General features: G+C 35.4%; 1 protein-coding gene across 4 annotated transcripts in view; it reads left to right on the top strand.

Annotated features, from left to right (window-relative positions):
- Positions 1-12,465, top strand: part of LOC5572158 (5-hydroxytryptamine receptor 1) — a 333,876-nt gene that overhangs the window by 35,156 nt on the left and 286,255 nt on the right. For all 4 annotated transcript variants that reach the window (XM_021837988.1, XM_021837987.1, XM_021837989.1 and 1 more), the window contains exon 3: positions 1,444-1,673. The gene's annotated coding sequence lies outside the window, so the exon portion shown is untranslated. The remainder of the gene's footprint in view (positions 1-1,443; positions 1,674-12,465) is intronic.

Here is a 12,465-nt window from a genome sequence, read left to right on the forward strand (position 1 = left end):
TGTAAGTGTTAATTCTGAAAGAATTCATGAAAGAAGTTATGAAAAAAAGAATGAAAAAAAAAAGATTTTACAGCTCTTCTTGAAGAAATCCTTAAATGAACTTTTTGAAAAATCCTTAGATGGATTAATCTAAAATCTAGATTGAAAAAAGACATGTTTTGGACTCCACTTTGATTATTGTGAATGAAAAAGGAGGATAAATGTTCATCATAGTTTAACGTTTCATGCAAAAGGGGTGCAAAGGCCTTGCAAAAGTCCTAACTGCGCCCATGAAGACATTTGATAATGCTGCACCACCTGGTGAATGAATACTAAACTAAACTAAACGTTCAAGATGACAAATATTTTCTTGACATTTTGAATTTAGTGATTTTTTCATTTCAAGTGCTGTCCAATTAATAGGACGCCAGGCGTTTGGGTTTCTGTCGTATATTTCAGACGCGAGGTGAATATGGATTAAGTTATTAATTTATGTGTTGGTATTTTGTTCGTGGCTCGAAAAGCAAAATGATTTTATTTTTTACTAATAGCTAGGGCAATAAGACGCACATCCTTCGTTTTTCAAAAACATTAGTAGATATTTTTGGAAAAATGTTTGAAATCATAAATTATTTCATTACCTATCAGTACCTAAGTCACATTTAATGTGAAATTTAGAAATGTGTGTATCTAACATTCATCAGCCATCCATTTTATTTGCAAAAAAAGGCAAGCGATGGTATTGAATTGACTTTATAATAGGTTTACCCGGAAAACTAAATAAGTTTCGAAAAAAAAGACATTCAAAAAATTAATATATTTAATCGTTAAAAATCAAATTTTTATTATTGTTTCATATCACTAATTCACTAAATATAATCAAGGATAATAAAAAAACATAAAAGGAATACTTACACTAAACAGTACCGAATCAAGTTTTGAGAGTATTTTTATTCTGATACCGGGTTTTAAGCGAAGGGAAATCGAGTGAATCTCTTACTTATGGCTATCTGTAACAATCATGAATGGCAGCATATTGTGAGAGCTTGTTTATCATCTTTTGCTACAACTCTGACTGCATCGAGGGGATAGTAGTGCATGATAAAACTCCTCTAAACAAGCTCCAAACCTGGAAGACACTAATGAAGTTGGATGGACTGCCGATCATAGGCTTATACAGATAGAATTTGTGGAATTTTGCCATCAAAAGGGTGAAACTTCAAAACGTATCCTAGGATTTATTTATTAAATTGTGTTTGGACACAGCTAAATAAATTGACTGATAGGCACAGATTCGATAGAGATTTTTTTTTCTGATAATCACCGTCTTGAGGAGCACCGTACTTCAGTTTCAGCCAGAGTGCGAAAAATATTTGAATTTTCGGCGCGGGGCTGCGTAGGGGAGAGCGAAGAAAACGACAAGCAAGAAGTGTGAGAAATTGCTTATTTTTTGTGCTTTTTTAGTGAATAGGTATAGTGACGAAGACCAGGAGTGGCGCTCGAATGGTCAACAGAGTTAGTGGCAAGCCCGAGCAAGCACGACAAATTGGATTGGAGAGATAGAGAGAGAGAGTGTGTGTGTGGTAGGCGAATCGGTCGGAAAAACTAGACAGCCGTACGACCGAAGCGTCAAGATCAGGGTCGAGGAGGTTTGCATTTGCAAGCAGAAGACGGAGAAGCCGCACCGAGGAAAGGTGAGTTGTTTGTGTTTATTTGGTTCAGTGTGCTTGGTTGAATTTTTTTTGGTTTGGACGGGGAACCCATTCTCTGGTCATTCTCCTAGCGTCGGTACAAACCAGGGGGAAATGGAATGGATGACTATTGAAACGACACAGGTGGCCCCACATACAGTTTTGCGACTGAGACCAACCGAAACTCATTACGCCCACGTGTGCAGAGGAAAATTAGCATGTCGGGCGAGGGTTTGTCTTGGGATTGAAATTGAATTTGGGAGGTGCCAGTCTCATTAATCAGTTTTTCTTTGAAATGTATATTTGAATGTCAGGGCTGACATTCCTCGGTGTCGCAGTAAATTTAGATATCGAGTGGCGTATGGTTTGTGCAAAAGTTTCATGCTATCCTTGAAGTGACAAATTCTGACAAGATTATGTTCATAAATAAACGAGATGTAGAACAGATAGTTAACATAGTTAACATGGAGATTGAACGCTGGAAACATTACTAAACATAACTTATCGGTGTCACAGAAAACAGATGCGTTACGCAAAGGTATGGGAAGAAATTACGACGTTAGTAAAATGTATGACAAGAAACTCTAACATTTAAACGATCGTAAATGGTTTATCTCATGACGAGTAAATAAGCTCCGCTGCTCTTCCAAATGTTTCTTAAAGTAATAAAGCAAAAATCAAACATCGATCTTTTGTTATTGTCTTTCGAAGTGATGAGTATGAGTAGATTGTTTCTTAGATGCATTTGAATGTATGTACCTCTTTTTACGACCGTTATTACGGGGGGGAGGGTATCAACAAAAACAAAACTCAGAGTTTCAATTATGTTTTTGGAAAATGTAACGTCTAGATGTGGAAATATTGTTCCGAGATATTGGACAAAGTTAGAGTATGAAAAGTAAACTTTCCAAAATGTACATTTAAGTTTTTATATTCTACTAATAGATGGCAACACTGGTCGACGGCTATTAACGAGCCAATTATATGCAGATACCAATATTTATTTTAGATAACGATACCGAATGTTCACCGAAGTTAATGAAAGTGTTGCATGTCACATAGTCGGCCTAAGCACAAATGTTCATGTGACTGGCAACACGGTTTAATAAGAATTTAGGAATGATCAAAATCATTAAATTTGAGTGAAATTGAAAAATTGAATGCTCAGCAACTGTAATCCAGTTTTTCATGAAAGGTTCAAAATTATGTCGTAGCTGGCAACACTGCTCAAGTAAAATCGATAATACTCAACATATCAAATTTTCTGCGCATTATTCAAATCTAATCTTGATCAAAGTTTAAGTATGCATTTTGTGTTATACATTGCGTTCGGGAAAGCGGAGCATAATAATTTTTACGCTGGCAACACTGATAAAATAGTTTATTTTACGAAACGACAAAATTGATGATATTGTTGTTACCTTCACGCGATGCGCAACCGCCTACTGTCAAATTTTAATTCATAAAATGGGCTATGGTACGCATAAACTAAATACTGTTAGGTCTCTTATGATACATATGGTTGAGGGGCGTTATAGCAGACACTGGGCTTATGAGATTTCATCAATTTGGGGGTCTTGTTGAATATCTAGTATGCGTTAAGAAATAGAACAGTACTATTTCCGGAGAAGTTTCAGTACTCTGTACGATCTATCTTTAGGAGTTGAGGATCGTCGTTTTTTAACTTACAGCTTGATGGATGAGACTGTAACCTTTGGAACATATGGTATCTCAAGATCCTGATGATTTGGAACGTTGGTGTCTTGGGAAGAGTTGCTCAATAGCTCAAGGGCTGACATAGGGTGATCATTGAGATATGGAATTCCGCTACTAGACAGTGCTAGTGTGCATAAGTCAAGGACGGTCATAATTTTTGCCAAGAGACTCGATACTTTGCACAGGTGATGCTAGTTAGCATAAAGTTTTTGCTTTGCCAACATCTCACTGTCTTGCCAACTTTGAAAGATGGCGTCCTAGGCAAAGTTATTCAGTAGCACAAGGGCCATCATTATTTGAGCCAAGAGATTCTATATTTTGCCACCAGACAGCGATAATGAGCATGGAACATTTGTTTTGCAGATATCAAGAGCCTGCCAATTTAGAACGATGACGTCTTCGGCAAAGTTTTTCTGTAGGTCAAGTGAAAAAAAAAAACGTTTCAGGTCAACTTGAGTTAAATGTCTGTTTTTAAATAGGCAATATAAATAGTATGTGTAATATTCCGGAATTGTTCCTGATCATTTTGAAACTGACGACAGCCTGACTCGAATTGTATTCAAATTTAAATTTCATACACTTGTTTAAAATTTTATTTCAAACCACCCAGACAAATACGTACATTATACGTATGATGAAATCACTTTTTGCGTTTTGCGATGTAAGAAGGTATAGGAGCCGTATACAAACAAAAGTGAAGACGGTATGATATACGTGAATATATTATATGGTGAAAAATATCGGACGAAACATGAGCTCGAAAAATAGTGTTCTATGCAAGAAAACTATTTTATGAAACGATTTCATCTGCCACAATGTACGGGTGTGATGCAATTTATATAAATAAACGACTTTGTTCGTGAATTGTTTTGTGACTTATGGTTGTCTGGATCAAGAAGTCGTTAGGCTCGTGGTAAACGCACAAACCTATCGATCGCAAGGTTCATGGTTCACCGCGGAAACTTTTATGACGAGGTTAGTGATCTAATGGCCTTCTGCTTCATAAGAAGAAGGTCATGAATTCAATCCCAGGACCGTCATTTTCCTAGTACTTTGTAGTTATATCTTCCACTTGCTTCTATCTGCCACTTTTAATCTACCACAGTTGACTTTATTCGTACATAGCATTTGCTAGAACTTTCCGTTTCCATATGATTCCATTCTCCCATCATTTTAACACGCCTTCCCTTACGCCTTATACATTAGCAGTCTGCTAAACAAGAGCAAGCCTCTTTTCCGTAGAATTGCCATCTCTACACCTTCCCGCATGAACTAGCGTAGACGCAGGGGTAAATTTTGTCTAAAGTGGACCAATTTAAAATGCATCATCAATTCCTTGTTACCCACCCTTCCCCCTCGAAGGTCTGCATTCTGACGGGCAGCCAATCGAGCTCAAAGCTCGGAATCAAGTGCATGACAGAACCTTTGGACAGTAAGGGATGTTCATTTTATGAAGTGGACACTTTGTTTATGCTATATTATTTTTATTTATTGATAAAATCGTTATCAATTTTCTGTGCATCGTTCAACTATTATTCTACAATGTTATGAAAATATAAAATATTACAAAATGCTTTTGATTGAAAAACTAAAAGTTTTTTTTCCAAAAACTCCTAAGAAAAACTGTTCGTCAAAGTTAAGCATTATTTTTCACGTAACAAAAATCCTCATTTTTATGAACAAATTGTGTGTTGGTATCCTTTACTATTCTACTAAAGGTAGAGCTTAAAAAAATCAATAATATTTCACCATTCTAGCTCACTCTAGTAATTTATCCTTCATGGCTAATTTTGCTGATACACCATCTTTTTATTCTCAGCAAAAAAGTAAAGTAAAAAGCGTGTTAAAAATTGGTTTAGATTACTAAAGAAACTATATTTGTATAAAAGAGAACTAAATCATGAGTTTTAAATGGATTCTTAGGTATAAATTTTACTCCTTATGGTCGTTTTATGAAAAAAGCTAATACTTTTAAAATCATGTACGCATATTTATCGATCTACAGCAAATTGTTACCGTTTTTCTACAAATATTTTGAGAGGTTATCTCAGAATAACACATTATGAAAATAATGCACTGAAAATAAGTTGAATGTTAATAACAGCAGTGTTCCCAATTAAGAAGAACACTGAAGACAGTACTGTGCAATCTCTTAACGCATACGAAATATTACCCAACTCAATACTTCTTTTGCTAAAAAAAAACCTCGAGAAACCCTAAATTTTCATACTGTTTGCTTGTAAATCAATATTCAATGCAATTACATGTAACTTTTGCAGCATGAATACATTTTTCAAAATTCGGTGAATATGATTGAGCTGAAATAGTAACTATGAATACACACGAAATAACTTCAACTAAAAAACTACTAAAATAATTATTATTTTAAGACTATTTACCAGAAAATCGAGTTTCAATGCCATGATATAAATTAGATTTTATACAAACAAACAGTTGTGCAAAATTGGGATTTCTAGTGAACTAAGCGAATTTTCTTCAATTTTTTTAAAATGAGCCTAATCCAAAACTTCTATTTCTACTCAAACATGTTCACTTGACTCGTAAAATCTACAGATGGGCAAAGCGGCTTATTTTAGTGAACCCGATCTTTTGAACGATTCAGTAGCTCAGCGGCTTACAAAGTAAGAGCGAACTGAACCAAGCGAACGGAAAAAAGAGCAATTCACTCCCTATTGCACGACATGCATCGTACCTTTAGAATCTCTCGCTTTCTTATTCTTCACCCCCAGAAACTCACGATGCTCGGTCGATTTCCCCTACCCGAAGTAAAAGGAGAACCAAAATGTGCTTTGCCATTCAAGTGAGCACTTTTTCTCTCTTTTCTATATAGCATCTGCCTGCATGCAAATGGAACGGAGAAAATTAGTCTGTCTATGCTGAGAGCGCTGAGAGAACTGAGCAGCAGAAAACTGTACTTGCATGTTTGGCATGGCGCGCAAAGTAAGACACATGGCTAGCTTTATAATAGAGCTTAGAAATGAACGAGGAGAAAAATCTTTCTTTGGGTCATTTTCTGTCTGATCCGCGCTGATCAAAAGATCCGACTCTCACTTAAATAGAACCAGCTCTAGTAAAATCTAATCAATGCCGAACTACTAATCATTGCTATGATTTTTGATTAATAAGCAAACAGTATAAATGCTAAAATTACAACAAAATTTAATAGTTTTTAATTGAGTGCATTAAAAATATATGTTTCTACTCAAAAATGCTCACTAAAATACTGCAATCATATTAGCGAAAAAAATCCTCATGCCATTACTTTTTATTTCGGATCATCTAAATCATGTTTTGATTTAGATGATCCGATTGAAATGCAGTTCAACATATTTCAAAATACTTTGTCGAAGATACAATGCAAGAAGGTTTTTTCATGTTCAGGCCAGCAACAAGCCACTGGGTTGCTTCATATCAGCCCCACACCAGTGAACGTAGCATTCTTTATGCTGCAGGCCCAAACTCTTCAAAAATCACCAGACCAGCAACACTTCTACTCACCTGAAACTTCATTTCTCATTGCGCATACCTGAAAGGAAAACAACAGTTAGAAATACAATCCTAATAAATTAACTTACCTTTCGATCATTCATTATTTACATTACAATCTATCTATTATCTGACAGTTTGAGAACGGATTGAAGTCAATTGTATAAAAGTTTAGACACAACACATTGTTGTATACAACAATGCACTTCGAGAATATTTTATGCAAGTACTATAGGGTAGAGTGGCATATGAATAGGACACCATCAGTTGTACGACATCAGTCTGATATAAACCGAACGTATCTCCTATCGTGTATTTATTTCTTATCGGATCGTATCCGTAATTTTGATGGATCCCATTAAAATTTGTCTCAACAAGATGCTCCAAATGTGATATAAAGAGATGTGTAAGATACGTGAAAGAATTTCGAAAATCGATCGACTCATGGCATAGAATCGATAATCCATTTATATGTTTTTGTTCCCGGAGCTCCGTGGAACTTTTTTGATCCTAGGGTTCAAAGCGTGGAGTCCAGCCATGTATTGTATGTATTGAATAATACGACATGCACTACACAAAGTATACAAGTAATATCGGAATACCTAGCTCTAATAATTGATCGCACTGGTGGATCCAAACCGTAATAAGGAAAAAGCAGTTCAGTTACCTTTCTTTCTTTATCGAGAGGGTCACTCAATCGTATGTACACATAAACAAATATTTTAAATTACAATGAAGTGTAAATTGAAGATTGTTGTAAAAATGAACCAAATTCATGGTGGTAGGTCATTTGGCATAAAGTCGTTTGGCATAATGATCACTTGGCATAAAGTCGTTTGGCATAATGGTCGTTTGGCATAATGAGTCTGAAACCAAGAATTTCTTAAGCTGACATTCGATTTTACGATTCTATTGAATCTTTCTGAAGATAACTGGTTTGTTGTGGAGTCAATTGATTCAAAATGTCACTTTATTTAGCAATCATATGCTCTTGAGTAAACTAAATCATATTAGGGAAATTATAGCCAATAGTATTTTATTATATATCCAGAAATTACCCGTCCTCCAAATATTAATTTTTCTTTAGAGTTCCGCTATTGGAATAATTATCTTCACTGAAGATTTTGATATATAGCACAAATTAAACCCTTCTTTCAAACATTCTGTTTTTTTTTTGTTTCTAAATATGATGTAACCATAATTATAGGTGTAAAAACTACCAACGTGTGTATAGCAGAGCATAACTGAATACCTCCTTCTTTTGATTGCTTATCGTTCTTTCTCCTTCACGATCCAGCCACTGAAGACTATTATAGCACCTATTTAAACTGCACCACTTTTCGGGGAAACGGATCATTCGGGGAAACGGGTCATTCGGGGAACTGGCATTCGTCGAAAAGTAGCACAATCACTTTGTTGATTCTGAACGCGGTTTTTTATATCTTTTCGTTTTATTATGCCGCAATAATTTTTGGCGTCCAATCTTCTATTGGTTTTATCATAAACTTTGCATTTTGTTCCATTTTTTATTTTGCTGTTTCAAGGTGAAGATGAATCGAAGCCAAAGCTCAAATATTCAAGAGCACGGATCTGGAGAACCAAACATCCTTTTGAGTTGAAAACCTAATCGATTGGTAACCACAAGCTAGAAACCAATCGATTAAGTTTTCAGTTCAAACGGATGTTTGGTTCTCCAGATCCGTGTTCTTGAAAATTTGAAGTTTGGCTTCGATTCATCTTCACCTTAACAATTCTTACAAGACGTGCTGTTAGAATGATAATTACTTTGAACCTGCCAATATTCAAAATATCGTTTTTGCAAACACATGATCTCCTTTCGAGATATGCGGAAAAAAATATGATTTCAATCATAAATTTCCCTTTCTTTCGATAATAGACAGTGTTTTTGATGCACACTTCCAAAATTGAAATTTATATTGAATCGTTCAAAAGTTTTGCCACAAATATTTTTTTCAAAGGCGTGTTATTTAAGTGAATTCGATTGGAAACTAAGATTTTGGTTGTCGATATTACGTTTGTTTTCATGCTCCAAATATGTGCATGAAAATAAATTTAAATTTACAACATTAATTTAGCTATGTAGTTTAGCAAACCCATTTCCATCCCACAGGATCAAAATGCCATTTCTCCATAATATTCCACAACAGAACGCTCATCCATCACTCCAAACTAAGTGCAAAACGCTCCTGACGTAAGCGTCGAAAACCAGTCGGCAGCGTGCCCTATCCCGGAATCCATAGTGCCGATTCAGCTCGTACGAATACCAATTTATCCGTTATAATTAGACAATTTTTTCACCCCGTACATGATCCTTCCCCTACGGATTCCTGGTGTTGAAGTTCTGTATCTTCCACTGACACTGGCTAGCAAGCACTCTAATGTTCCTACGTGAATCTAAATGTGCACCGGGAGCTGAGCACATTTCTGCCTTTTCATTGCGCGAGCGATTTTTTTCCTGCCTTCCACCACTTGTGTAATGTTTACAATATTGCAAATCACCTCGCACTGCGCAACCCATCGCGCCAACTGGTGTGCCCCGTCCATCCAGAGAAGTACTAAGATATGTGTACTCTGAGGTGGTTCATTTTTATATGAATTAAATTAAACTGTAAAAATCTTAAGTTACGCACCTGAACTTATACATTTAGACACCTAGAAGCCCGTTTTAAAAAATGTGATAGCAAGTCTGGTTTTTGAAATATTAATAGTTGAAAATGCGGTATTTATTGATTTCCGTCAACTTGCAAACAAGTTAACCAGCTTGTATGCTGTTTTATGAGCACAGTTTATTACAATTATCAGTTTTTGGTCTCCAAATAAAACATATCAACAAAATTTGTAATACGTTCGTGATCAGAAGAGTTATTTTTGCATTTTCTCATCGTAATAGGATGTTTTTCGTCACGCCAATCTGTCATGAAACAGCCTACTTGATTTATGCAGTGTTGTAATAGTATAGTTATAGTAATTACGCAACTTAAATGCGTACTTAATATTATCGAACTTTTTCATTACGCAACCGTTTTCAATTGCGTAATGAATCATAATGCATTCTGATATGATTTCGGATACCCTCAAGTGATCTTCTAAGAAATTCTACAAAAAATGTTGCTCGCAACTCGTTGCAGAACTCGATTTTTAAAGCACTCGTCGTAATTATAAGAAAACGACAAATTTTGTATATAGACTGCAAGCACGTTCATAAATTATACTAAATCAATAATAAATCGTGCAATTTCGATCAATTTATTTGTCCTACAAAAGTTCATTCCTATTTCGCATGTTCGGTGGGTTGAATAACGAGAAATAATAATAAACCATAATTTAAATTTAGTTAAAACCAGTGCTTTATGCACATATTTCAGATTTGGTAGTAGCACCAAATTTACGGAGACACACAATTTCAGAGTTTACAGATTCTACTCAAATTTTTACATTAGGCCACACTAATGTACCCTTTGGGGATGGAAGACGTCCCCATTTCCTCGTTCATGACCACTTGCTGGCAATCAGTCGTACTGAGTCCGGTATCATCATCACTCACTGAATGACCCCTCGCACTCACACTCTCGTCTATCCATGGTCTTCAGCCCCCCCGTTCAACAGAAGCCGCCGCCGCCGCTCAGAAGTGTGTTTATTAAGATATGAATCTGACCCCAGCGCGAACCACCCCGAGGAGCTCCATCTATTCACTAGAGCTGTCATCAGGAGTGTTGCTACCGGTATTTGCAGGGCGGCGTCGTCATTTGCACTTGCACTTGCATTAGAGAACGGGGCCGCTGCAACGTGAGTTTCTACTATTTGTCGAATGCCCTTCCGACGACGACCACGACAACGACGGCGATAGATATTGCCATTGGCGGGAGATTCACCTACCTCATGCGAGACATTCGTTTTACATAGAACGCACTATGGACCATGAATTAAAATTTCGCGATAAAGTTCCAAATATTCACACAAAAGTAGTGTATGGAATAATTCAGATGAATTCGCATTGAAATTGGAATCCCTTTTAGGATTCCCGAGCATGTTGAACAAACGACAAGGCTGAACAATATTATAATGTGTTGTTCTGACGTGAATAACGGACATTCGAAATCAGGTATTGATGTATTGGAGATAAGAAAATCAAAAATAGTAACTAAAATTGGTATGGAGAAGCATCTCAAGCAGCACACATTGTTACAAATAAGTCACAGCAACGGATTTTCAAATATTCAATAGATACAAAGGATGCATTGCAACATGGAGAAATACTGCTGTGTAAAAAGCGCAAAAAGTCTAGCCTTACGTGACTTGTTGCAGTTTACTAGCAAGTTTACTAGCAACTGAAATGCAAATTGTTGGTTACGCATGGGTTTTTTTCTGCGACAAAATAATAGGGACGGCGTACATGTTAAATTCAAAATGCGAATATGAATTTGTGGCGAAATTTATTATTTTACTTGCTCAGAATTAACGCGCTCTTGAAATAACAGGAATTGAATTACAAATAATACTTGCATTGTTTAGATAAAATTCTATTTTAACTACCATAAAAAATAAAAATTGACACTGTCATTCAAATTAGCAGTGTTACTCATTTGTATTTTACAATTTGTGAAGATTGTTGTTCCAAAATTACATTTTAACTATGTCTCGCAATTGATTTTCCATGATTACCTATCAAAAATCGCCATTGAATTTCATTTGCAGCACTTCCGAATGACTGTTTGAAGACAGCCAATCTACAATGAAGACGATGATATGTCATTTGGTATAAGCCGTTGGGCATAAAATCGTTTGACATAATTGCTTTTTGGCATAATAGTCGTTTGGCATAATGAGTTTGAAACCAAGGGTGTCTTAGGATGACATTCGTTTTTTGTCTCTATTGAATCCTTCTGACAACATCAGGCTTATTTTGGAGTCAATTGATACACAAATGATACTTTTTTAAACAACCAATTGCTCTTGAATAAACTAAAGCATATTGCTAAAGTTATTGCCGAAAATGGTTTATTATTTACCCAGAAATTACCATTATTTTAATATTAATTCTTCTTTTTAGGTGCGCTATTTTTGAGCTATTGAGATTTTGATTTATTTAGTACAAGTTAACCCTTCTTTCAAATATTGGATGTTTCTTTTTCTAAATATGACGTAACCATAATTAAAGGTTTAAAAACGAAAATAAAAATAAATTTAACTTTCTTTTAAACAAAGGCTGTTCTTTGGAGTTAAATTTTTAGATACTTTTTGTTTTCAACTGATATAAGGGAGGCTATCAATAACATGTATCAGCTTAAGATATCAACGTGAAGAGAAATCGATTACTGCAGTTATTTTGTTGATTCTGAACGCAATTTTTAATGTCTTTTCGTTTTGTTACGTCGCAATAATTTTTAGCGTCAATCTTCTATTGTTTTAATCATAAGTTTTGCTCTCTTTTAAAAATAACATTTCTTTATATTTTTGCTGTTACAAGTAAGACAAAATTTAGTAAAGCTAAATGTTAAATATTTTTATATTTAACTGTTTTATCAATTCTTGCAAGTCGTGCTGTTATAAT

The sequence above is a fragment of the Aedes aegypti genome, chromosome 1 (genome assembly GCF_002204515.2).
Source record: "Aedes aegypti strain LVP_AGWG chromosome 1, AaegL5.0 Primary Assembly, whole genome shotgun sequence".
NCBI classification, from domain to species: domain Eukaryota; kingdom Metazoa; phylum Arthropoda; class Insecta; order Diptera; family Culicidae; genus Aedes; species Aedes aegypti.